At 48.7% G+C, this 26,022-nt stretch overlaps 1 protein-coding gene across 4 annotated transcripts in view; it reads left to right on the plus strand.

Moving 5' to 3' along the window:
* SHROOM3 (shroom family member 3) overlaps positions 1 to 26,022 on the plus strand; it is a 111,580-nt gene that overhangs the window by 34,618 nt on the left and 50,940 nt on the right. Inside the window, exon 1 of one of the 4 annotated variants that reach the window (XM_038134910.1) lies at positions 6,372 to 6,822. The exons of 2 other annotated variants lie outside the window; for them this stretch is intronic. The gene's annotated coding sequence lies outside the window, so the exon portion shown is untranslated. Of the gene's footprint in view, positions 1 to 6,371; positions 6,823 to 16,794; positions 20,730 to 26,022 lie in introns of those variants that run through there. One more of the 4 variants, XM_038134913.1, reaches the window with a different exon arrangement.

Here is a 26,022-nt window from a genome sequence, read left to right on the forward strand (position 1 = left end):
CCACCTGGGGTCGGGCTTGTTTGGTTGGAGATTTGCAGTACTACATCATCTGAAAAGAAAGTATTTTTGAAATGCTCATGGTGCTGATTTTTGTAAATTTGCCATAATGATTGAAATGAAATGGATTAGGGTTGCTTGCTGCAAGTACCAGCAGTTTGAAGCCTTCCTGACTGTTTGTGACCTGAATTTTTCATCAGTGCTTTCAGAACTCACAGAAACTCTTCCTTACAGAGTGACACAAACTCCCACAGACATGGACTTTACTCCTTAAAAGTCATATACAAACAACAGCAAAGCCTGCTTGGTGTATGTGGTTCTGGCTCTCTGCAGAGCATATTCCAGGTCAGCATGTTTTTGAGGGTTTAGCTGTTTGTTTTTCAAATGAAAACCTGAGAAGTTCTCTGTAACGGTGTGGAGGTGACACTTATCATCACACCAGACAGAAAGCACACATTTTTTAAATCAGGTGTATTGTGCCATAGCCCACACAGCATACTCAGATTGCTATTTAATCTTCATTTTTATTTCAGGACAAAGGTAAGCTTTTAGTACTTCAAGGGTGAGCCTCTCCGTGTGTTACTAAGCAAAAGGAGATGTTACAACACCTTGCAGGTCTGCAGACTGGCTGATGCAATGATGTGGTACTTCCCTTGGAATGTCACAACTGATGTGTCTTCATCAGTCTTCATCAACTCAGGTTTGATTGATCAGTGGAATGGAGGGACAAGGTGGGAACAGTTTCAAAGAAGGGAATGTGAAGGCAAAATCAGGGAAAATTCAGGGCAAGAGAAAAGGCTACAATAAATAACAATAAGAAAAATTATCTATCTCACATGACCAGCACCAGAGTATTTAGTACATGAGGCCCACGGTGTGCCTCTCACTCCTGTGCGAGTGTCCTGCTGTCCCCAGGGAGGAACTTGCAGGAGGAGAGACGTGAAGCTGTGAATTCTGCACTTTCTGCTTCCTTGCCCACAGACTTATAGTAGGGCAGAGGCAGAGAATGCCCTATTGAGCCCCAGTGTTAAGTAAATCCTGTGCCTGTTCCCAAAGATCCTTGTTTGGGAGATAAATGTTGAACAGTTTTCATGGATGCTGTCTAGCTGCATTTTGTTTGTCTTGTCCCCAGCTCAGAAGCCCTCAGTGACAGTTTTCAAATGTTCCATTTTCTCTGCTTCTTTAGCACAGCTGCTCACACCTCCCTTGTTTCAAAGGCTGCTCCCAAAGCCAGGTCCTGCCTCTCTGCCCATTCCCCACTGGTTTTGCCCGTTCATTTCCAGGACAATGGACTCAGATATGTGTGTTTGCTCATTCCTGTACACCTCAGGCCTGCAGCTGGTGTGCTCTGAGGGACCTTGCTGACGCTCACCCTCCATCGTATGAGGCCAGAAGCAGCTGGAGCAGGAGCTGCTCTGCAGCCCAGGGAGTGACTCAGTGTGCCTCAATCACTGCTGGCGACAAATGTCTCTCACCGTGGGTATGAGAACAACCAGTTTCATCAGGCCTGAGGAATTCACGGGCTGATGCTGGGGAGGTCCCTTTGCTCAGGGTTTGCCCATTTGGAGCAGTGTGAATCACAATGGGAAACTGGAGAGACCAGTTTGTTGGATTTTGTAGCAGGAGGCTGGCCTACTGTCCTCAACAGACTGCCTTACACAGGTTTTGATACTCAGTTGATCTTTAACCAGGTGGAGAAAAAGCCATGTGAAAGCTACAGCTACAAAAGAAGTAAGAGTTTGCTGGTTTGTTGTGAAATACATTCTTATTTCCAACCTGTTGTTTCTTTTTTCTGTTGCTTCCTCTCCAACTGCAGTATCCATGGAGAGTTGGATGCAATTACAAGAAGACCCTTTTCGGTGCTATCAGTCTGATCTAATCGTGTTGCGCATGCCTTCATCAGCTGAAGATAAGGCTCAAACCATGGGCAGGGCCTTGTGTGCTTTACAGCCCCTGCAGTGGCCCGGAGCAGTTGCCAAAAATAGGCTTTGGCACAGGTCAGCGGGCAGGAATGGCTGCGGGAGCATCACACTGTTTACATGGCCGGACATGCAGCGTGTCCCTAACAGCAGCAATTAGGGCAGCCAGGCGTGGTGGCACACGGAGCCGTGCCACCAAGTGGACCCACGGCCGCAGGGGACAAGTCCCACACACCCTTTCCAGCACAAACACGGCCCGAGCCAAGCCTCCCACAGGCCGCTCCTCAGCACCGCGGGTGCAGGGCGGGCAGAGGGCACAGCACGTGCGGTCCTTCTTGTTGAGGGGACAGTGCCCTGCAGAGGGGTCCAGCCTCAGGCTGGGTTAATTAATGCAAAGCTCTATTAATATTTGCCGGTGGAACAGCAATGAAAAACGTTCTGCGGAGAATTAAGAGGGTTTTAGGCCCTTGCTCTGCTCATACCAATGTGCAAGGGCGCTGCGGATCTCTTCCCAGGGTGTTGTTTTCAGGGCTCAGGCCAGCACAGATTGGGATGTGATGGTGACACTTGTGTTTGCAGAGCCAGTGAGACTGGACAAAGCATGAATCTCAAACTAGCTGTGATTTACAGCAAAACTGCTTGCCCCAGGATGCACATGTGTCCTCTTAGCATACATCCAGTCATTCTGACACCAGCGACTGCAAGAAGCCCGTTCGAGTATTATTTTTGTGGTGTACACAATATTGTAGTGAAGATCGGTATTCAGTGTGGTTGATTTTCTGTTTTCAGCGGTAGTGGTTTGTGTCTGCCTCAGGCTTAGCAGTGCCTGCAATTCTTTTCCTTCTCAAAGAACCTCAGACTAAAAATAGAAGTCAAATAAAGGAGGAGCGGGGATAGAAAACATCCTCCTTTTCCTGTTGCGCTAAAAAACTGTACAAAAAGGAAGGATTAAGCTTATCCTTGGCTATGACCTTAATCTGCATGTTTGTTTTCACACTTCCCTACAGATTCCCTGCATCCCTTGGGATATTTGGGTAATTCTCTTGGTAGTTCCCTGGCCCTGGGCTCCTTGCCTGAGCGATGAGACCTGGGGCAGATGCTGGGAGCGAGAAGGTGCTGGGCTGCGTGGGCCTCCCACGGCCAGGGCTGCATTTTCAGACAGATCTGGTTCTAATCAACTCCTTTAAACACCTCAGTGGCAAGATCAGGAATTAAACCCAGACATCCTGAATACTTGCACTCACGCCATAGCTATGGAGCTGTTCTTGGTTTGGCAGCAAATTACTATAACTGAGGCTTTAAGAAAAAGTCTTTGCTCCACCTGATAAATGACCCTATGGAGGTGCCGAAGGGCGGGAGGAAGATGTCAGCACAGCTGACATCTGTGGCTCAAAGCTGATTCAGGCCCATGGAAATCGGTGGAAAGATTCCCACAGACTCCAAAAGGCTTTGGCTTAGACCCTCACTGAGCAGTGATTTCCCTCATTGACCAGGAGAAAATGGGCTATTCCCGGAGAGAGGGGAAGCTGCTGGCATTTTACAAAAAGACAAGTGCCAACACAATTCTTCAAAGCAGTCCGTCCACTAATCCTTTCCTCTTATGACACTAATGTAATTTTGCGCCGTATTTGACAGCGTGCCAAAAAATTGCATCGAATAAATCCAAGTTTTGTGAATGAAATGAATTAGAATTGGCGCTGGCCCACGCCCCGCTCCGCAGCAGCGCCTTCCCAAAGAGCTGCTCCGCGGTGTGGCTGGGGTTTGTTCGGTGCTGATGGCTGGGGGAACGGCAGAAAGGAAGGCTTCACGCCCATGGAATGTTTAAGACTGACAGCTTAGAGGCCAAAGCTGGCATTCGAGGGCTGGCAGGGTGGTCTGCATCTTGCGCTGGTTTCTGTTTGTTGTGAACTGCTCCTCGGCTTTCCGGCGTGCCCCTGCTCATGTCTCCTTGTGTCTCAGCTCTTTCAAAGTGCATCCTTTTATCACTGAAAAAAGGAGCCTTTGCTTGGGCACTGCAGCTCCTCATGTAATGCCAATGGGTGTGACGGGCCAAAGCCCACCAGGGGCCTGAGCCACTGTTTGGATGGCATTTCCAAGGCCTGTACACCCTGTGCCCGGGTAAGGAGAGGCCTTAACATTTCCTTGTGTCTTGGATCAAACTGGTCAGTCTTTAATATCTCATGCATCAGTATTTTCATAGAAGAGTTTCCCGTGCATTCATTGAAATGTTTGCAGTTCCTGTCTCATTAGGAAGGGACAGGCAGCTGAGAGGTGAACAGAATTTAATTTTTAAATCACTGGCAAATCCTTACTGTCTAGGACTTAATTAGCTACAGCTCAGGAATGATAGGGTTTTAGTAAATGTAAGGGAGATCTAGATGCTATTTTTTAATAAAAGCTTTTAGGCCACTGATAGGAACAGTGGGCACATGCCTTGGAAAGAAATAAATGCCAGCCACGATGATGTGTTATGGTCTCCAGGATGTTACAGACTGACCCCTCAGCTAGAGCTGCATTAGGAACCCAGGAATTTCCAGCCACTGCCATTCCAATTAGCTGCTCCTCTCACCCAGGGCCTGTGGATTAGTTTGCCTTCTTGAGGCAATAATCAGCCTGGGGCTGGATTTGTCAGCAAGTGACTCTGGAAAAGCTGGGAAATCTCTGCCAGTGGCCTACCAAGTACATTTCCAGCGTGATTCTCCTTTATTTGGAATTTCCCAGGGATTAGGTTGGAGCTGGATCAGATCACAATAGTATGAAAACTCAGACAAACAAGCATGTGTTCTCCCAGCACTGCGTGCATCGTTCACTATCTGGGATGGCGTGGGGGTGACCTTTAGTCCACAGGGCAAATACTTGGACTGGACAGGGGTTCTGGTCACCTGTCTGAGTGCAGAGGGGTGCAGGGCGACACCCTCACTGGGCAGCTGCAGGTGAAGCTGAGAATAGCTGCATTTCATCATCCCTGTGCTGTAAAGGAGCTGCAGTTGCATGGGAGCTGACTATAAATATATTTTTGTAAGGGTTTTTTGGTTGGGTGGCATTGGCGTGGACAGATGTACATGTGTACACAGCCACAGCCAGGTTAAATATTTAGTTGCTCAGCTACTAATATAAAATCATTTCACAGAATCTTTCCCTTGCTTTTCCTGCTTGGTCCAAGGTTTCCTCTGAAAAGGAGGTGGGGTCAGGAGAGGTTAATGAACACTGATGTAATCCCACTGATATAAATTGTGTTTGCCTGGATTTACTTCAGCGAAACAGATGTTAGGGTGTAGCGATTACTGTAACTCCTTTACGTTTTTTATGAATGGGCTTGTACAGGTCATCCAAATCCCTTGGTATTGTTTCTCCCTTAGGGCTGGATACATGGAATATCTCAGGCAAAAGAACAGTGAAGAGCAGACACAGCACAGACAGTATCAAATGGTCTTTTATATGCACAACTCTTCCTGTGTATAGCGCGGAGCAGCCTGAATAACTCACGCAAACACAGATGGACAAAGAATATAGAACTTTTCTTTTCCTAATCCCCCTTTCTTCAGCTTCCTGCCTCATTTTGGCATTAGAAGGGAGGCAGGGCTGATCTTCAGTGCATGTATATAAAACATTTTTAGGTAGGTTATACCTGCATAATAAACCAGAAGTTTTTTTTTTCCTATTGAGAATGCGTAAGGAAATGAAAATCAGAAATAGTGGTTAAAAAATACATGTTTCAGAGGCTGAAAAGAGACTGTTAGCTCAGAGTTACCACTTAAACACAAGTTACCAGCTTTTGTGTTTACCAGGCTTTTAAAAATGATTACTATTGTCAGGTGAAATGTCAGGGGGTGAGTGAAGGCATTCGAGAAGGTAACCCTGTGCAAGAGGATGATGTATTTATTCCCTTCACTTGAAGTCAAGGGGACATTGGAGTAGAGAAAATGTGGTGAAAAGTATGGGTGAGATTGTGAATGTTTTGATTCTACAGCCGGGCTGGAAAAGAGGACTATTTAGGGTTAAATGGAAATGCAATTGTGTGTTCTGTTTGGCCTGAAATGAACCGTTTTGCTCCTGGTAGGAAAAGCATGTTAATTTAATATATTCAATGTATATTTAATGCCTGTTTTCAGCTTTCTCTTGGATGTTAAGGCAGCCTGGCTGGGTACAGAGCACCTGAACCTCCCTGGCTGCATTAGGCTGACTCCCTCAGTAGCAGGATAGGTCCAGTGGGTTGAGGGCCATGTGCTTTTCTGGGACTATTTCCATGGACTTCATCCAGTGTCCAGAGCCTTCTCCTGTGGCATCTTTTTCAGCCCTGCAGTCGATTGCTGAGCCCCAGCTTAGGGGCCAGCGAGCAACGAGGACCAACATCCCCGCTACACCTCTCCTCCAGCCTTTTTATCCCCCACCCTTATCCCAATTACATTTTTCAATTGCAGTTTGAGGGGTGAACTTTGAGAGAAACAATAGGTCGTTCCTGGATCGGCTGAAAACACTTTTTTCTTGGATATAGTTTGTCCGCTCCTCTCTCCCCGCAAAGCCCAGTGTTAATTACAAGAGGGGCCAAGCCCAAAGCTGCGGGGAGCCGGGGCAGAGCTGACTGGCACTTTCACTCAGCACATTCCCCCTTTCCTCACGGTCTCTGCTCCCGTCTGTCAGGCCTGCTGACGACTGCTGGGTAGGAGGGCGGTAATCCGAGCCGCCTGTGCCGAGCGAACCTCCTGCTTTTCCCTGCGGGATTAGCGCCGAGGTGCCTGCGCGCACAGCACCTGTGTCCCGGCTCGTTATCGCGGCTCCGCGCTCCGGGCCGCCGCTGCCCTGCCCCGCCGCTGCCCTGCCCCGCCGCTGCCCTGCCCCGCCGCCGGCCCCGCGCTCCCCTGGGGCACGATGGCGATCCCCGAGCCTGCCGCCGGGGCCTCCGAAGGTAAGCGGCCTCTGCGCGGCCACGGCTCAGCCGGCCGGGCGCGGCTTCTGCGCCGCGCCGCGGGGCTGGGGACGACGGAGGGCGGGAGTCTTAGGGGCTCTCTCTGTCCGAAACCTCGGGAGCATCGTAAAGTTCAGAGTGTTCGTGCGGTGCGGGGGAGCTGTTTTAAGCGAGCTCGCAGCAAACGGGGAGCCGGGTGCTGAGCCGGCGCTCAGGGTCCGTCACTTGGGAGGCTGTTGGGCGATCTAAGCAAAGCTTTCAGACTTCAGGCTAGAAAAGTGCCCGGAGCTCACAGGAGAGGTGAACTTGGGAGAGCCTCCAGAGCTGTGCAGCTTGTTAGCATCCCCACCCTCGGTGTCCAAGGGTAATATCAATGCCGTGCACTTGGGACACCGAGTCTTCGCGAGCAGGGTTCTGACTCAGGTCCACACCACGATTTGTAGGGTGCAGTTTGCAGTTTTATAGTCTGGAAGAATCCATGCTCAAGTTCATGGCACTCTTCTTGGCCTTCACCTTTTATGAGTTGAGAGTGGTTTAAAGTGGGTGGCAAACCAGGCGCACGCTTTGCGTCACTGTTGGACAGAGATGGACCAGCCCCACAATTTGGGATATGCTCCTGTTTCATCAATATGGCAGCATCGCAGGGAGCAGAGAGACAATGTGAAAGAGGCTGGGTCATGAGAGATGGCAATTAGTACAGCTCCAGTGCTGGCAATCACTGTAGCTCCAGGTGGCCCTGCACAAATTTACATTCTCTGGAGACCTGTTGTATATTGTACACACACCTATCCACCCTTCTAGATTGGTCATGAATCACAGAACTAAGTTCATTGAACTTGGATTTGATTTTGAGTATTTTCTGACACATGAACTCCTTTAGTAAACCCATTAACTGATCTTTAAACTCATTAGCTGCTTCATTGCTATTAGGATATTTTTAGTTTGAAGTTTGTGTGGAGTTGTTTTGTCTTTGAGTATGGGCCAAAGCTTTAGCTGTGCACTCCAAGGGAAATCGTAACTGGTATTTCATCTAAACTGTGGTGATGCAGTGTGCTTAGGGAAAGTTGGCAGTGCAGGTTGTAGTGGTGCTAGTGGAATACTGGGGCAAAACTAGTGGGCATGGGAGTATCCCTAAACATTCCTGAGGCAGTGGAGCTGACAAGGATCCCGAGCATGAAGGAAGAGTTTCACAGCACAGATCCCGCTGCCTGGCCTGATGCCTACAGGGGTGAGCATGTTCCCAGGCTGCAGCAATGAGAAGAACCTCCCATCTGAAATTTGAAGAGATGCCTGAATTAAAAAGATTTGGTGGTCACCCCCTTCAAGCAAATTGAAAAAATCCATCTCGGGCTGATGCTACTGTTTTCTCTGGTGTGCTATATTGTGTTAAAGAGAAGTCTTTTGGATGCCTTCAAAGCTTCAAAGGGCTAAAGGCAATACCTCATAGAAACCCAAGTGGCTGAAGAATTACCAGATATTAGCATTTACCTCAGTTGCCAAAGCCTGGACGTTTCTTTCTGCCTTTCATAAATTACAGCCTGCAGGGACCATTTAGTAATAAATCGTAGCAACTTGGCTTTTAGAGGGCAGCCCATGTACAGAGGCACTTCAGGTCTGTGCCAGCATCTCCTTTGTTCAATAAAAGTAACAGCAGGAATTTGATTAAAGACTGATAGAAAAGACAGGGAGGGAGAAACATAGCAAAGATTAAAGAAAGAAAGAGCCACCTGGAAACTTCATTCCTCCTTTATTTCCAACTTAAGCTCGTAAATACCAAATCTAAACCATTGTGTGTGAGAGAGGGAGGGAGAATTTCCTGCATGCCTGCACAGAAAAGACTGCACATGCAGCCACCCGAACGACTTTTAGCAGAAGTCAGATTCTTTCCTCCAACTGAAGGCTTGCTCCGTGTCTACACTGGAAAGAAAAGAAACTGTGAAATGACATTATCCCCCGGTGCTCTGGCAGGACGGCATTGAGGAGGGTCAGGCGAGTCCCATCCCTGAAGGAGAGCGGCGCTGGCTTTGGGCTGAGCCTGCCTGGGAGCAGGGAGCGCATTTCCCAGGCTGCCTCGGAGCAGCCCTGCAGCTCGGCACAATGCGATGGCCAGCTGCACACGGCCAGCCCACGGCATCTGCCCCTTTGTCTCCAGCATCCTTGCTGTAACACCCCCAGGAAAAGGAAAACCCGGTGACTCCGGCAGCCAAATGCAAATGAGCCCCAAAGAGCCCCGTTCTGTGTGATCAGCGAGCGACGGGCAAATCGCATTCAAATTGCTCACCGCAGAGCCAGCCCGGCCGTTGTTTGGGTGTAGGAGACCAGAACGCTGCCATCAAGTGTCACACGGGAGCGAGGGTGCCTTTTCCTTAGCCTGGCTGTGCCCTGCGAGCCGGGAGAGCTGTGCTAGGAGTCAGAGGCACGCCTTGGTTCCCAGGCGGGATTTGCAGGGCACAAAAGAGGAAGTCTGGGACCGTGAACTCCCCGGGAATGGCGAGTTCAACCCTCAACAGGTTTTGCGTACTTTGGGGGCTCTTGCAGGTCATCTTGCCCTACTCCAGCCTAGATGGAGCAGCAAGGCAGAATCCTGTATCTGAAGGCTTTGACTGCTGCATTTGGTATCCCTTTTCTATACCCTTGGACACCTCTGCTTCTTGAATCATGCTTTCCCCACATGCCACTTCTCTAACTTCTGCCATCTTTACGTCGGTTTCTGTCTGTTCACTTTCTCTCGCGTCTCCCAGCTGTTTCTAGCACCTGTTGGACAGTGAATCCTTCCTGGCCGTGGCCTTGGCTCTGAACTGTGTTCCCCTCAAGTAGTTAGGATGCAATGATGTCTTTGCAGCAAAGAGGATCTCTCTGCCTCGGTCCAGCCTTCCCCACCTAAAGCCCTTATCCTGAAGGCTGCTGCCCCCCCCATTAAGGGAGCAGGAAGATGCCAGTCCCTGGATCAGGGTCTGGATCAGGCCCTTCAGTGCTGTTTTCTCACTCCCAACCAGATAAGGGCACAGGAACAGACAATGTCCAGGACCGAACCTCCGGTCAGCAAACCACATTGTCCCAGTCAGTGAAACTCTCCAAGCAGCGCAATCCCGTATCCCGACAGGGTTTGTGGTCCCGCTGCTCCTCCCATGCCGGCCCCGCGGCGCGGCGCGGGCACCTCGGGGAGCGGAGAGGGCGGCGCGGTGTCCCGGGGACCGGCCGCCCTGCGCCGCGGCCGCGTCCCGCCGGAATGCGGGGAATGCGAATGGCATGCTTGAGTGGACAGCTTCAGAGCCGGGCGCAGGGATGGCTCTCCTGCCATCTGTTGTGAGCCCCGCGGGCCCATAGCAACAGCGGCTCAGGAATGGGGCTGCTGCTTTTTTTTTTGGTAAAGAAATTCTTCCCGAGCCTCTTCCCCGCTCCTGCATGCGCATAGCCATGAATAAGCGGGAACGGGGCTGGGATTCCTGCTCCGGAGTGATGCCTGCTGAAGGGGAAAGGGCTTTGGAGAGCTCAGCTTGTGTTTGGTTTGGGGAGGTGTTTTCCTTTCTGCACTGGGAAATGAGCCCATGTGTGTGATTTATTGTTAATTGCCGAAATCTTGTTCTATTCAAATCGAGTGTGAACCTGTGTTTGCCACGTGGTCAGTTAAGTCTCTAGTGGATGCACAACCACTTCATTGTCCTCAATGAAACAGAGATCACTTCTGCCTTGTTATTACAAATATTAAGGTTATAGCTGATGTAAATAATCCCAGTGGACTGATTTGTTGTGCCCATCATTTTCTTCTGGCCCCGGAGCTCTTCTGTCATGGTTGAGGGGTTTTGCTGCATCATGAAGAGGTGGGACCGGGTTCTCTGAGGTTACAGGTAGCTCAGCATCACTGGTGGTACTCAGAGATGCCAGCTTGTGTTCCAGAGAAGATTTTGCCACATAAGAACTCTGTTTCCTGTTCACCAGTGAGGTGGCGTGCCATGGGGAAGGGTTAGTGCTGAAAGAGCCTTTATTCTGTCAGCAGGGGCAGGAACAGACTGTCAGTCTGTCTGAATGGTTTCACTCCTTCCTTTCCTCTGGAAATTCCCTTCTGAAATGCAGATTTCTTTTCTCCCCATACCTTAATCTTTTTTTCCTGCTGTCAAGCAGCTGAGGCCTTGTTCCTGCACATTGCTCAACCTCTCGCTGTGACTCAGCAAAGTGGATTGTTTTAAGTGTTTTAATTCCTTTAAGATGAGGACTTGTAAGTTGCAAATTTACATGAGTGATTCAAAAGGTTTGACGTGAGACATTCAGAAGTTCGGGGCATTTAACTCTCCCAAACAGTATATTGGTTTCTTTAGTATTCTTTTAGCATTTCATTTCTATGCCTAACAGCATGCAACAAATACCAAAATTTGCAGAGAAGCCCCTATGGACAAGGGGGAATCACGGAACTGGAAGCTTCCTGCCCTTTGCAAGGAGATGTCATGAAGAGGAGAGGGGAGGAAACTCAGTAGTTTCCCCTCGCAGTGCTCAGGGCTGTGTTTGAAGCTGGGCACACAGCTACAGTGGCTCGATCACAGGGAGCAGGGTATAATTTCAGTGAAAGCTGATATGTACAGGGAGGAGGGATAAAACTCTCCCTATACACAGGTATTTATTATCACTTGACAGCTGTCAGTTTGCAGTAGGGGATTTGCCTTCCTGTCAGCTCTCTGAGAACCAGGTATATTTGCCCAAGGTTGTGGGGAAGGATAGAAATCCTGCTTTCAAGCACGGGTATCATTTAACAGTGATAAGAAGGCAGGTAAAGCATTTCTTCTGAAAGACAGCCGTGGAGAACAGGGGAGTCAAGTCTTTCTGGCCCTACCCAGATGGGAAAAAACAAGTCATTAAAATCTGATACCTACCTGCTTTTAATGAGAGAAATGTTGTTAGAAGAAATAATCTCAGTCCTATCACCACCGAACTATTTTCAGGAGCCATTAGCCTTTCACCTCCTCATATGTTTTATCTCTTACTTTTGATCTCATTCAGGGAAAACGGCAGTGCTGCTGCAACCAGAGATTTGGGCTTTAATCAGGAGCTTACTCAGTCATAGCCATGCTCTTTGCAGCCATCCTTCCCAGTAAATGACCCCCAAAAAACCATGGGGAGTGGGGAGGGGAAAACAGCAATTAAAATCAAGCACTTGGCATCTCTAGTCACATTTAGTTCTTCACTGAGCCAGTACGGCTATTCTTACAGGTTCTGCAGTGCTCCCTTCCTCTTTAGCCTCTTCTCTCTCCCCAGGAACTCTTGCACAGCTGCTGGGGACAGGGGACTGTGTGCTGCCAGCCTGAACTACAGGCACAAGGCAGTTGGGCTTTTGGCTGGGAAAAGCAAAGAGCAAGAGGCAGCTGTGGAGGGATGCTCTGAGCTGCACCGGGCAGTCGCAAACTCTGGCTCCATTTAACTGTGCCTGAGGGTCAGGTTGTGTCTTTGCTGTGCTCTCTACTTGCAAGCTGTTCTACTGTAGAATAAGATCCTTGAGCCGGGCATGGATGCTCCCACAATCCCCCAGCTGGAAGGGAAAAAAGCCGAGTTGGATGGTTTTGGTTTTGGACAATGGGATCAGCAAAGGAAGGCTGTAGATGACCAAGGGCTGTTAAGGTTCAGTCTCATTCTCTCTCTCTTCAGTGTTAATCACGTTTTGTTCTTTGTACCATTCAGAATAACATTTCAAAACAAAACCAGGAATGCAGGCTTGAGTCTGCTGAGACAAGGCCGTGTCTTCTGCCTGATCCTGCCCAGGAGCCCACTTCTCCCCAGCAATAAAATGTTGCTGCCGTTGTTGCTGTTCCTACACTGCAACGCATCTCCAGAATCGTCAATGTTCTTCAATATTTTCTGCCTCAGCTCCAACATGTTGCATTGGATGGTTTTTGGTGTCAACTATTTCCTTTCATCTGTTAAATTCAGACTGAGATCCGTTTCAATGCCAACCCAGTTTTATTTCAGAAGTTATCTGTCATCAGTATGTGAAGATAAACAGAAATGAGTGAAAGAAGAATGTGAATTATAAATGGGATATAATACATAACATTTATTTCGGTGCTGCTTGTCCGTATTTATTTCTTCTCTTTATCTATGGATATCAAAAGCACCAAAAAAATGCCAGGAATGCCACATCCCATTGATGTTCTCCTGACGGGACATTCAGTGCAACCCACAGCAACAGCTGTACTGCCTATTTATCCTGAAGCAGAAAATTGTACATGGCCCGGGACAATGGCCACCGTCACCGACCGACACGGGGGCCACGTCTCTGTCACGGTGGGAACGGTCCCTGCGCTCCCCTGGGCTGCTTGTGTGCACAAGAATCATGCTTATCATATTGCTGTAACACAGCACTTTGCATCTAATTTAAGCAATACTGGGGCTTTTGTTTGTCTCGAGAGGTCTAACCCGGAGACAAAAGCCGTGGTCCAGCCTGAAGGTTATGAGACGTTACCAGACATTCATGTTCACACATACACGCTCCGTCAGAGGAATTTATGGCCATTGCCATGTTCTCTAATGAGTACAAAATGAGACCATTACATATTCACATAATTAGTTTGACAGATTTTCATTTAAATATAAAAAGACTTCTAGTCTTCAGAGAACAAAAGGAGGGGTTTGTTTCCAGGGCAGTTTTTGACTTGGCTTTGCTGGAGCAGGAGTTTGGGAGTGACAACTGAGGGGAGACAATTTAGTGTGAATAATTCTAAGCCTTTGATTTCATGTTGCCATTTCTTTGCTGTTTTTCCAGTTCCCCTGGAGCACCTCAAGGAGAGTTGTGTGATGGGGCCTTTCAGGTGCAGCCAGGAAAGCCCAAGTGTCATTTTTTGTTCTTGGATATTTAGACATCAGAGAAAAAGATGTGGCTTTTTTTATTAATTTAGTTAGAGTGATTTCTCTTTGGAAAGGTTAACAACAGCTCACCAGCTTGCTCTGTACCTTTTCCCATGCCTTTTTCACACCTCTTTTACCTGTGGTCACTTGTTCTTCAGGTGGTTTATATTTTTGTGTTTCAAATGCACTGTTGGCATCACTTCAGCTGTGGTTTTCCTGAATTGGTTGGGATATGCAGCTTCTTCAGGCATTCGTGGAGGAGCACTTGCTTAACTTCATGTCTGGCTTTAGGAGGCCACATGTTGGCCTGGTCATCTCAGCATAATGAGCACTACATGTGACACTTTCCAAGCAGGAATTCCTAGAAGTCAACATTAGGTGTCTTCCAAAGACCCGTGCATGTAGCCAGCGTATCCAAAGCCAAACTCCTCGGATTATGGTAGATTTGGGTTGGATGATACAGTGGTGTAACTGAGTAGTGCCCTTAAACCATGTAAAGTTCCTTTGGTTCATGGCGTGCGTCTGTGGGGCCACTCGCCTTTGTGTAAGCAGCCCATCTTATCGGAGCTGACAACATTTGTTCCTACACAGGGGTTACATGCTGGGAGCCAGGAGTAAGTGCACAGCTGCTTTATTTACACACCCAAGTGCCTCTTGGATGATGCTGGTAAATTCCAGGATGCTTGAGGTTCCCTGTGACATTTCAAAAAACAGCTTTTGTGAGAGAAGGTCTTGAGCAAAAACCACACGGGCTCGGTTGTGACCCTTCCCAGCCCTCCCTTTAACTGGGGAAAGCTCAGGGCCCCCTTGCCCTTTGATTTCCCGTGAATGTCCCATCCTGGGATGTGCCTGCCATACATTGTGCCCAGCTGAGAGTAGGGAAAATTTTATTCACGGGTCACACGTAACCACAGTGTGGAAATAGAGCTGTGAACTCGTAGAGAGCACAAGGCATTTTGGCACTTGCACATGCTAAATCCTCAGAAGGGCCTTAAGTTCTTCACCTGAACCCCCCCCGCCTTGTTCTTCCTGGACATTTCTGGGTAAAAAGCGACCTTTTAAAAAGTGACCAATTGTAAATATAGCACATGTGTGTTTCGTTCAGGATCCAAGCACTTTTATTCTGTGCTTTTTAGCTCCGTCTTCTTTGTCTGGCATAGACTTTTTAGAATGATGGCATGAAAAGAAGTTTGAGCTTAATGATGAATTAGTGCTATTGGAATTTGAACTGCTCTTGTTTTTCCAGTTATTCTTATCAGAGAGGCCTTGTTTCTGGAAGGGGAGCAGCGGCGGCTCCGTTCAGGAAAGCTGACAAAGCAGGAAATGATCACCAGCCCTTCACAAAATCCTAACTGAACATTTACTTAGAGCCACAGTGGGAGAGACCCAGACCCATAAATCAGCCTATTAAACCTTCAGACATGAGTTTTTGGAACCTCCCAGGCATTTCTTTTCCTGCTGCTCTTAAGAAGTCATTTAAAGGCACAAGCTTCATGATGTCATTAAGGACATGAGCAAGTGATGTTGCTCCAGGCCTGGAATCAAGGCACTGGGTGACCTTACCCCTCCAGGGACAAATCCCAGTGACTTCAGCCCTGGCTATTTATTAGACAAAAGCACAGGCTGACATGGGGTGCCAGTTTATCAGGCAGGAGAGGTGGTCGTGTCTGTGTAGAAAGGGTGGAATTCCCTGGACTGTTTTAAGAAGGTCTGTGCTGCCTTGTATGGCAGGGTGTGAAGGTTAAGCCTAGCCTGAGTGAGTGGCTGAGGGGAAGCATCAATCCTGATCCATCTGTCCTGAGCCAAGCTATCATCTTTTCCCAGTCCAGTTCTGCACCGTGGAGGACAAGAGGCATTTTGGTGTGTGTGAAATGGAGCCCTTCAATAAGCCCAGTGAACAGTGGTAGTACGTGGGAGTACCTCGTGCTCTGCAGAGACACAACAACCCTTCAGGGGAATGTTTAGGGGCAAAGAAAAATACAAACTCTTGCCACTCAACATTTAAATTTGGGGGTAAGGCAGCCAGTATTATTCCTCACTGTTTAATCCCCGTGGAAGATTAAGGAAAGGATAATTAATATCTGCTGTTAAAAAATCAGCAGTTATCCTTCTTTCCTCATAGGCAACATTAAACTAAAGGCCTGTAGTTACATGTGTAAAGCCTGATTAGTAGGTGTGCAACTATTAGAGGGCCAGGATGCCTGGGTATCATTTCTGCCTGTGCCACATGCTCACTGTGGGATGAGAGGCAAGATGTTTACTACTGTGTATTTCCACTTCTCTGTGCAGGCAGTACGTGTGACAGCCCTTCCTAAGGTGAGGGATGTTGTGAGGCTTGATTGCCATGTGTGGTGCACTTTGCAAAATACCCTGCCCCACTGAAGGTACGAAAAGGTAATTAAAAGAAAAATACAAGGTCTTTGTCTCTAATTTTCAGAGGAATGTCTTTGTACTTTTGGTTGCTGTAACCGCAGCCCAGATTTTCTTGCTAAGTACATGGTGAGAGCTGCTTCTTAGAAAAGAAAATATTGCCAGATTCTTCATCATTCTCCCTCCCATTTGAGGCTTGGAAGATGGGGCTCTCTGCTCACAGGCCCAGAGTATTTCTTCATCTTCCTTCTTCACCTCTGCCTCAGTGACTGAGTGGATATTCTCTCTTTGGGATGGGGCTGCCACCATGAGCACTACAAATGAGGCTCATAATTCCAGTGCCTCTGAAAGAATGGGTAACAGAGACTCCAGGTGCCTGTGACTCTCCCTAAGTGTGAGGATCTATAGGACACTGGTCTGCTTCTGTCATCCCAGTAGGCCCTTGGCTGAAAGTTTTGCTGCTTAACTTGAGCTCTCTGCTGGAAATCACTTTTAATTCCAACATTCTGCTGTCCCTGAGGATTCTGCAGTGCTTCTGAATGCAGTGCTCACAGGGTTCCTCAGGAATAAAGAGCACATGATGACAAAGAACCATAAAGGAGGTACCATAAAGCAATTTTGCTGCAAAGGAGAGCCCAGAGAAACTCAGCGTTGTGCCTTGCTTTATATCTTTGCAGTTGGAGATAAATCATAAGCCAAGGGGGCTGGAAGCTCTTTTACAGCTCCTGGGGTGGGGATGGGTGTGGGTGGGTGTGGGCACGTGTATGGCTTCCGAGTGAACCAAAAGGGAGCTGTGCTGAGACAAAACCAGGAATAATGTGGAGCTGGGTTTTGCTCTGCAAACTGCCCATTTGTCTCTTGGGGTATTTTGTTCATTATGTAATTTACATATACAAGGCCAGCAAGTCACAAAAAGCAAGTTGCAGCTCAGACAGGTCTGTCTGGAAGTAGGGAAGCAAGAGCCTCTTCCTCTCCCTGTGCTGTTTAGGAGGGCAGCGGGAAGTGCTGACTGACCCTGTGAGCGGTGGTGCAGCTTGGAGAGAGCTGAACAGCCAGAGCCTGGGCATCAGGAAGAATTTCTTCACTGAAAGGATTGTCAAGCATTGAAATGGGCCACGAAGGGAAGTGGTGGAGTCACCATCCCTGAAGAGTTAAAGAAACAATGGGTGTGGCATCCAGTGCCGTGGATTAGTTGACAAGTGGGTGATCAGGCAAAGATTGGACTTGATGATCTTGGAAGTCTTTTCCAGCCTAAATGATTCTGCGATGACATTGCTACACGGCACATCCAGCCTGTGACGTGTGTGAGACATCGGGAAACCTGTCCAAGGGCTTTTGCCTCACTGACAAGATCAATCACTAGAGGAAAAGAAAGGAGAAACAAAGGGATGGACTGGGAAATGCAGCCAAGTCCCAAGAGGAGAAGTGGCTGATAAAATGTCCCATGCATGTCTCAGCACAGTGTCCATGGCTAAGGGCTCTTCTCCTTCTGCAGGACTGCATGGACACTCCCTGCCTCATGGCTGCAGTGGGACTAAGCAGACAGTGAGGATTGCTCGTGTGAGTAAAGCTTGCAGGCCTGAGCTGCCTGCCGAGTGCTGCCCACACTCCTGTTCATTCTTCCCAGCACTGATCTGGGCCATGAGCAGAGCACTGTTTTCCAGGGCCCTGAACCTTTTTGCAGCAAACAAAATGTTAATTTGAGCTGTGTCTTATGACCTTGTGACCCACAACATGCTCTGGGGTGAAAGGTGCTTTGTTCCTTGTCCCAGTTTTGTCAGAGCCTCTGAGGGATGGGCAGTCAGATAATGGCCACTGGTCCAGCAGTGTCAGCTGTAGTTGGTGCTAATGACCAGTCCCCAGTTTCAGTTTTAGCAGGTGGCAGGCTGGAGCCACTCCTTTGCAATGTCCTAAATCTGTTTTTACAAGTGGCTTGGTCAACTTCGTGAGGTGCTTCCTGCCCAGTGGGTGCTTTGGATCCGGCCTAGTCCTGCAGTGCTGGAGTGAGGGGATAAAGACCAAACATTTTACAAGTAAGCAAGCAATGTCCTGCAGAGAGGTGTGCTGGATGCAGGAGTCAGGACTCCAGCTTAGAATTATTGCTCCTTGTTATCTACGAGGTTGTATCTCATACAAACGGGTGGGTTACGAATCAGTGCTGCTTGCTGCCATAAAAGCAGAGCAAAATCCAAGGCAGGCCCTCAGGCAGCAGGAATCTCCAGGTATGGCATCAGGCAGTCAGTCAGTCTGCATCAGCCCGGAGGGCATTACGGGCATCTTCAGGAATGGTTCAGCAAGTCACTGCTTACTGCTGACAGAGTGTATTGCCTCTGAACTTGTATTTTATTAGTGATGTTTCGTGTGACGCCACTTGTGAAAGCTGACATTTTGCGAAGCATGCTGGTGGGTGCAAACACCAGTAGCTCCAGTTCTGTGCTGGTCAGAGGTGGTGTCACTGACCCTTGCAGCCTTCCTCTGCAGTAGTCCAGACGTGGGAGATGCCACTGGACTCCCACCCCTCACCTCCAGGGTGGCACCAGAGCTGTGCTTCACCTTTGCCTAAAGAAAAGGCCTGAGAGCTGAGCATCATTTTTTCATCATTGAGGTGTATGTAAGAGGGTCTTGCTTTAATTTCAAAGTCATTCACATATTTTCTGTCACGGAGCGCGACAGACAGACATCTTTCATCTGACTCACCCCTCTGTGTGGGGGGGTGAATGAGAGTTTGTGACAAATGGCTTTTTTAAAGAATGAACAAGGGTTCCTAGTTACCATAAGCTGCCTAAGAATTCTGAAGGATCTTATCTTTTTAATGAAAATGGCTCTGGTTTAAATCTGCCAGCTTGGAGTTCACGTTGTCACATTTCAGGTTCCTTACCAACCTTTGCTCTCAGGGGCTAGCATTCCAAGCTGGATTCACTACAGATCAAATTTGCTTGTTGAGAAGATTTTTATTTTTCAGCGTCACTGCCATTCCAGCTTCCCTCCAGGGAAATGAAGAGTGCAGTGTAATAGCTGCTGCTGGGATTGCTTGCTGGCAGTCACAGTTCATGCTGAAGGGAGGTGGTGATGCTTCCATGAGGCAGCAATGAGTAAAGTTTACAACAGTTTTCCAGGGAAGGAGTACACTGGCTGCCTTTAGGAAGATTTCACTGCCATGATGCACAGCTGTGCTGCTCTTCCCAGTTCCTGAGCTCTGCCTCTGGTTCTTCTCCTTCTCCTTTTGCTAGTTCCTTCTTCTGGAGTAAGAGAGGGGAATGGGGTAGAGACTGGAAAGAGGATCCCTGGGAGCGGTCCCCACTTTACACCCCAGCATTAAAAAAAAAACCAAACAACAAAATGCCTTGACTTGACTGCTAGCCTGTCTGTTTTAAGGTTAGGCCAAGCAGGATTCCTGATCAGGGCCTGATCTCTAACAGTACTGATCACCTGCCTTTATCACCTGACACAAACACAGGACAGGAGGGTGGTGGGGACATCTTTTTCCTAAAAGAAGGGGCAGTATTTGTTCCCGGGGTCAAGGGACCAGCTTGCCTCTGCCAGATTGGAAGCACAACCTTTCCAACCAGTTTGTCAGCTCAATTGTTTAGCAACCTGCTTTGTTTATGCTATAAAACCTGGCTCCTGCATTCAATGTGGAGTGCCAGAGGGCACAGGAACAGCAGAGTGAGCTGCTTTAAATCCTCTGCCTAAACTCCATCAGGCCTTAGAGATGTAAAGAGAAGGTTTCTCTCTAGCTGATAGATTTATTCTCAGTCACATTGCCGTGACCCCAGTGGAGGAAGCAGCCTGAGCTAATGGGGCGGAATACAGCTCCTGGGATGTGGCTGGACTAGCCTGAGCTCCAGAGCCAAGACCCAAACACATCCTGCACCGCTGGGGATTAAAGTCAGGCTGTCAGCAGGGCTTTAACTCCCTGCAGATCTTTCACCTGGCATTGTCTTTAAACCCTTTTGGGCTCTGAGAGAAACAAAGGCAAATTAGAGGGAGATTTTCATTGAAACCTGAGCCACAGAGTTTTGAAGTTTTGTCAATGCTCACCTTGCACCAGTGAGTCCCCAGCAGTTCAGTGAGCTGCTCCAAGCCTGGAGGTTGTGAGGTTTCCTTTACTCACAAGAACTGATGTAGCCCAAGGCAAGCCAAAAATTCAATATTTAGGCTTCAGTGTAGCTGTGACCCATTCCAAAGTCTGGCAGTTGCTGCCCTCATGTTTTCACTGCCTTTATCACTTACTGGGGGTGTTTGCTGGGCTGCTCAAGCACAAGGACTCGTAGGATATGATTCACCAAAAGAAGTGGTTCCCCAATTACCCTGTGCCAAATATTCTGGTTTGATCCAGCAAAGCTTTTCAGGTCATGATCAGCTTTGGGAGTGTGAGCAGTTGCACTGAAATGCTCTGGATTACCCCGGTGCTGGTGTGGGGACAGCGGGCGCAGCCTTGGAGGATCAAGCCCTTGGATAGAGGGGCCAGAGGCCATGTGCTGGAGGAAGGGAGAGGGGTCACTGCCAGCAGTCCTGTCACAGAGTAGTACCCTGGAATTTAGGGCAAAAGCACATTGGACTTTTTTGTTTAATGCCAATCTGCCCGAAGTGCTCAAACTGTGTAAGCCAAGATCAACAAAGGAGGCTAAAACCTCTTAACACCGGTTTCTCTTCTTTGCTGACAGCGATGTCAGGCACAAAATCAAATTCTTTCTGGGTGTCAGGTAAGTCAAAGACTGCAGAGTGCCCCAGAAGGGGGTTCTTGGGGATTTATGTTCCATCTGCAAGACAAATGATAATTAAAGCCTGAATATTTCTGCTAAGCTGGGAAACAAAAAAGAACCGTCTTAATTCCTTAAATTCCTCATGCCGGGCTGTAAAATATATTCCATTCATGCCCGTGTCTTGCTGCTTGTTCTCTCTGTGTGTCTTTCTTTAGCATTCAGCCACCTGTTTGTAAGCAGTGTCCTGCAGGTTCTCAGGGCGCTTTCCTCCCCGCTCTGCCTGCCCTTGGACGTGCTGCTTTGACTCTGAGGCCTCCTTGTCTAGGGGAGACCGTCCATCAGAGCTCCCTGGCCTGCCCCGCTCCCATAACTTCATTCTTGGAAAGTTTCTGAGTTTCCCGGGTGATAAAACATGAGCAACATTTGCTCTGACCTGAATCATTTCTGAAGGCATTGAGCTCTGTTTTGTTATGAAGGTTAGTCAGGCTGGGTGGTGGGGCATGAGAATTCCCAGTGATGGCAATTCCTGACAAGTGTCAGGAAGTCGCTGCCTGCACCTTTCACGCTGCAGGGTTGTTGTGATTAGTTTTTTGGTGCACGCTGAAAAGTACATGTGACAGGCTGAGGGTGAGAGACGCCAGCGGAACAAAGTGGCACGTTACGAGATTGTGTGCCGTGGCTTGGCCCCAGCTCTCACCAAAAGGGAAAAAAAAGGGGGAAAAGGAAAAAAAAATCCAAGCCCCAGCTCTGTATATACAGCAGCTATCAAACTGTCACAGATCACCACTGCTACAGCTGGGGTTAAAATAATATAATAGCAGAGTGTTTGCTGGTCTTGTAAAAACCTCCTGGTATTCACTGGAGACCAAGCTCATGAATCAAGAGGACAGTGTTTAAAACTGTTAAAAAAACTATCAAATGACAAAAAACCCCCCACAGTAAATAGCTGTGGAATGTTGTGGGTTGACTGTGGGATTTTTTTTTTCTTTGCTCTGCATTATTTATCCCCTTAAAATTAATACCATCTGCATGATGGGTGGCTTGGGGCTTAGAGAGACTTACAGAGCAAGTTGACTACCAGTTCTCAATTACTGTGGAGTCTGATTCTGTTCTCATTTACTCTCAAGTACACGGGAAATGATTGTGTTCCCCTTGATACACTATAGGCCGGGCATAATAAAACCTTGAGAGTCTGGCCTTTGCAAAGAGAGACCTAGGCCACGGCAAATACTCTCAGTCAATTGATTTCGTTTTTACTGCATTTCTGGTGGTGATGACGTGCTGCATCTCTGCTCCCAGCCCAGCTCACGAGACCAGCAACACTTCTGGCAGAAATTAAAAAGCTTCAGGTTTGAACTTTGGAAATACTCAGTAACATGCCCAAGCTTTAATAAAAAAGCTCAACACCGTTTCCATCCCAAGGGGTGTTGCCTGGCCAAAGCTGGTAACTGAGCAACCTGCACGGGACACAGTGGAGTCAATTCTCAGATCATGGCAGAGGTTGGGTGGCACTGCCTTGCCTCCTGAAAATAATCATTTTCTGTTCAAAACAAAGAATTTACTTTTTAGCTTGAAATTTCATTTCCTCTTAGGAGCACGAAAGGTTAGGAACAGGATCATTTAGCAGTCAGACACCCATCATACACGCTGACCTGGCCTTTCCTGAACCTTCCCAGCACATTGGCAGCTCCTGCCAGCATGGCTGAAGGTCATTCTGCAGCATCTGTGCCGTGAGGAAACAGGAAGGTCATAGCTAATACTGTGCCAAATTAACAGACAGGGTTTTAATTCAACACCAGTTATGGATGAACACTTGCATAAGGAATCCCGGGCCTGCTTTAAGCAAGGCCCCTGGGCATGCACTTCAGGCTAACCTAAGTACAAGTGCTTCCTTGTGTTGTGTCTTGGAAGTGATGAATGCTGAGGTGCTCTCATGCCCTCTTTCCAGAAATCATATTGCCTTCAAAGAATGGGAATTTTACTGTGCTGCTGGTGGGAGGAGATGGAATGTTACATGGGAGCCTTTGTGCCCTTTCACAACGTGAAGGGAAATTCAGTTTTCCATCTGAGTAAGCGGCTGTGCCTGTAGGTTGACTGAGTGAAAAGTTGTATTATAAGGATGTTAATTTCTCTTTAGCAATACTGAGACCCTATCCAGCAAAGCATCTTGTGAAGTATTAACAAGGTTCTGGTTGGCATCCACAGGGATCTTTGATCCAGGCTGTAGCTGCTTTCACCATTAGCAGCTCAGGAGATGTATCCGGGGAGGAGGGAGAAACCATACCGGGCTAATTTGAGAGAGCAGCTGGCTACCTGGCAGTCTAGGGACCAGGTGTAATTAAAAACATTCCTGTCTCCGGCACAAGGCTTATAGATCTGGCTGTCTGTAATTAGACGTGGAGTGAATATATTGGTTTGGGAGTGGGATTATTTGTACTTTCCTTCTTTCTGGTCCTCCTGTTTTCTGGTGACACGTTCTCTGGGACATGCGGAGGAGTTCGACACCCAGAGTGATGCCGGAGGGAGCAGGCTGAAGATCAAAGAGGGAGCACTGCCCTGCTGCATGTGTACCCTGTAAGGAAAGCAAGCTGGATTTCAGCACGTGGCTAACGAAGCTGGAGGTGCCCTGATCTCCTGTTACTGATACAGTGAGGAGACAGCCTCCTTGCATGGGGATGAGAAGATAACCATAAATATAGCAGACACACACTGTACCAAGGCAGTGGAGCTGAACCTATGATGTGCCTTCATTTTGCTTAACCCTGTTTCCCATGCCAGCCCTGACTCACAAGCTCTTCATCAGAAGCAGATCCTTATCTTTTTTCCTGCTTTTCCAAAAGTGTGTGAATAGCCAAGAAGGACTCTTTGAAGTCGGTGGGGGCTGCAAACTGCTCTGTGCTTTGGAAACTCAGACCGTGAATTTAGGCACCTGCTTTTTAAAGATCTTTATCTGTAAATTCATCAGTGCTTCAGCCTCACTGTCCGTGTGACACGTCAAGTAATTCCTGCTTCCTCCAGGATCAGAAATGCCCTTATTTAACTTAATGTGGATGGGCACAAAGATGCCTAACTGAGGCATTGTCCTTCAGAATATGTTAAGGTATGAAATCCTTTCAATCATTGTTTTTATGTACTCTCCATGAGACATTTAGTGGTTAATTTGATAGCATGGCACCAGATATTGCACAGAAAGGTTATCCTCCGTGATTCTGTTAGGTGACCTTTTCTCTAAGGATTCCCTTGTCTGCCTTTCTCTGTGGTTTTTTGTGGTTTCTCTCATTTCTTCTGGCGTTTCCTTACTAATTTCATCCTACTGCTCCTTTTTCATCCCTTTCTCCCTGGGGCAGAGAAGAAGCAGCAGCAGAGGAGGAGGAGAGGCGGCGTGTATGGTAGTGTCACTCCACACCAGGAAGCACAGGGCTTTCCCAGGACTGGTTCTCATTGCTGGAGGAGGCAAGGCAGTGTCTGAGCCAGGAGAGATCAGGCTGTTACCCAACCACGCTCCTGATGTAAGGGCTGGGCTGAGAGCATCCCTAGGTGTGGTTGTGAAACTGGCAATAAAATCTGTTTCTGAGCTCTCTTCATGGGTGTTGGGGATCACACAGGGAGCTGATCGAAACCAGGAATGAAGGGACAACCACTGGCATTGCCTTGGGATCACACAGGGAGCTGATCGAAACCAGGAATGAAGGGACAACCACTGGCATTGCCTTGGGATCACACAGGGAGCTGATCGAAACCAGGAATGAAGGGACAACCACTGGCATTGCCTTGGGATCACACAGGGAGCTGATTGAAACCAGGAATGAAGGGATAACCACTGGCATTGCCTTGGGATCACACAGGGAGCTGATCGAAACCAGGAATGAAGGGACAACCACTGGCATTGCCTTGGGATCACACAGGGAGCTGATTGAAACCAGGAATGAAGGGATAACCACTGGCATTGCCTTGGGATCACACAGGGAGCTGATCGAAACCAGGAATGAAGGGACAACCACTGGCATTGCCTTGGGTTCCTTTTGTTATCATTTCCCGAGGAGCTGTGACTCCACCGTCACACTGGAATAGGAGCTTTTACAGTTCTAAGATGATTTCAGGCTCCGGAAAAAGTGTCAGATGAGGCTGGGCTAAGCCATCACTCCTTTGTGCCAGCTGGTGTGTTTGAGCTTGGACAACTCAGGGATCACTGAAACACAGGTCCTGCCTTAGCTTCAGAGCGATGGCAGTGCTTTTCTGGGGGGTACCAGGAAGGCAGCGTCTCCCTCCTGCATCCCTTCTGCTGTTGCTGCCCTGCTTTAGTCACCTGGCTCTGCTGTGCTCCTGTCTCATCAGCTCGCTGCCTGCAGCGAGGGCAATTCCTGCAAAGCCACTGGTGGCTGCTGGCGAGCGCTGCTCTGTCATTACGGCAGCCTGCCTGTTTAAAGGGTGAGCGGGGCTGGCTGTTCCCTCCCTGCCCTGGCCTGGCTCCCCATGCGCCTCCTCAGCGTGCCCGGCCCCAGCTGCAGCGGAAGGCTGCCCGCGGGCTCCCGGAGCGCTGCCCATGCTGGCCCACCTGCACGCCCTCAAGAAGGTCCTGGCGCTCTGGAGCGCGGCCCAACGGTGCGTACCCGGCTCCGCGGGATCGGGGACATGGCTGTGCCACTGCACGCCCCACCTGGGCACCCTTCTGCTTCCTCGCCTGTCGGGAAAACTTCAGCTCCCTTTGGTGGCAGTGCAGAGCAAGGCGCTGCTGCTTGCCTTGTCCGCCTGCTCTGGTGAGGGATGGGATGCTTGGGGACCGGGTGAGCTGGGACGCTGCGCTTGGCTGTCACCTCTCGTTCTCTTGGTGCCGTTTGCTTGCTCTTTTAGACGCGAGCGGTGAACACAGCTGGATCTGTAGCACTGACACAACCAGCTGGGCACGGGAGGTGGCATTTGGCTGCGAGGCAGTGTCAGCCTGCCCCAGCCCGGGCATGCTGCTGTCAGCAGGCTGCTCTGCTGGCAGCAGAGCACACACACTCTGTGTGTGCTCCAGATTGTGAGAATGTGTCTTTCTGGTGTTTAGATGATGACAAGCCGATCAGAACGGCATCAGATCACCTGGGAGGTTAATCACAGGTGGCACTGTGTCATTCAGATGAGTCCTGCCTTTGTGTGCTTGGTCACCATCCCTATCAAGTGCATGGTATTTGCTCCTTTTCCGCTGGTGTGTTTGTCCAGGGGTGGGGGGTGAGATTCAGGAGTTCGCTGAAGTACAAAAGACTGCAGAGAAATCTGTTTTCCAGACCCAACTCTGAGTTTTCAATCCTTT

This window comes from Motacilla alba, chromosome 4 (assembly GCF_015832195.1).
Source record: "Motacilla alba alba isolate MOTALB_02 chromosome 4, Motacilla_alba_V1.0_pri, whole genome shotgun sequence".
Lineage (NCBI taxonomy): Eukaryota > Metazoa > Chordata > Aves > Passeriformes > Motacillidae > Motacilla > Motacilla alba.